Source organism: Mastomys coucha, unplaced genomic scaffold (genome assembly GCF_008632895.1).
Source record: "Mastomys coucha isolate ucsf_1 unplaced genomic scaffold, UCSF_Mcou_1 pScaffold20, whole genome shotgun sequence".
In the NCBI taxonomy this organism is placed as follows: Eukaryota; Metazoa; Chordata; class Mammalia; order Rodentia; family Muridae; genus Mastomys; species Mastomys coucha.
In genome coordinates, this window is record NW_022196903.1 from 69692968 (window position 1) to 69693985 (window position 1018).

Consider the following 1018-nt stretch of genomic DNA (forward strand, 5'->3'; position numbering starts at 1 on the left):
GGTCTTTTGGGGGCATTCGGGTCCTTCTTCTTCTTGCCTCCTTTAGCTGGTCCATAATCCTTCATTTCTCGATCATAGCGTACATCAGCCTTTGCCATTTCATCAAACTTTGATTTCTCTTTGCTAGACATTGTCTTCCACCTCTCAGAGCACTTCTTGGAAAACTCCTCAAAATTGACTGGAACCTCTGGGTTTTTCTTCTTGTGTTCTTCCCTGCATGTCTGCACGAAGAAGGCATAAGCAGACATCTTGCCCTTTGGTTTCTTGGGGTCACCTTTAGCCATCCTGACTGTATTGTTCGCTAGTCTGGGCAGTGCAGGGCACGATGCGCGGCTCAGCGCTCCCCAGCCTCGCGCTAGCTGCCTCCACGAGAGCCGCCTCCAATTTTGGTAGTCTTAACAGGAGTGTTAGAGTATATGGTTGGTTCTTAAAGCTTTAGAGTTACTTATTTATTTATTGTTTGTGTGCATGTATGTTATGAGTGTGCATTTGTGTGTGTGTATATGCTCGAATACTCAGGTATGATGTCATATGTGTGTATGTTATGCAGGAATTGACTTTACCCACTCAGCCATTGGCTTGTTCTAATGTTTTAGTTATATTTGATAATATTTAAATTGGGATGGAAGGTTTTAATTATCATATACACAGATCTCCTCACATATCCTCTCCTGGTCTCATTAAATGCTAATACTTAAGCAAAAAAAGGAACATAAGCATCTGAATACTAAAACCAAAAAATCTGTAGGGAGATTTGGCTAATTGGATAGTATCAAGCAGGAAAGAAATGGAGCTACAGCATAAACTTGATAAGAAAAATCCCTAGATAACACAATATTTTTTAAATTGGGTCAAATAAATCATGGATTTTATACATTGAGAAGAAAAATTAGGATGTTGTTACTCCCAGAAGGTTGCAGAGCCAAAAAGGAAAAATATGTTCAGAAAGAATTTAGACAAAATATTGGTCAAAAGTTACAATGAGTTTCAATTTAGAAATACTCTGTATCTATTGCCA

At 38.8% G+C, this 1018-nt stretch overlaps 1 pseudogene across 1 annotated transcript; it reads right to left on the reverse strand.

The window, feature by feature from the left end:
• Positions 1-5: 5 nt before the first annotated feature.
• Positions 6-374, reverse strand: LOC116098188 (annotated as a pseudogene). Its single transcript, XR_004121736.1, has one exon. The product of XR_004121736.1 is annotated as a high mobility group protein B3 pseudogene (transcript).
• Positions 375-1018: the final 644 nt, after the last annotated feature.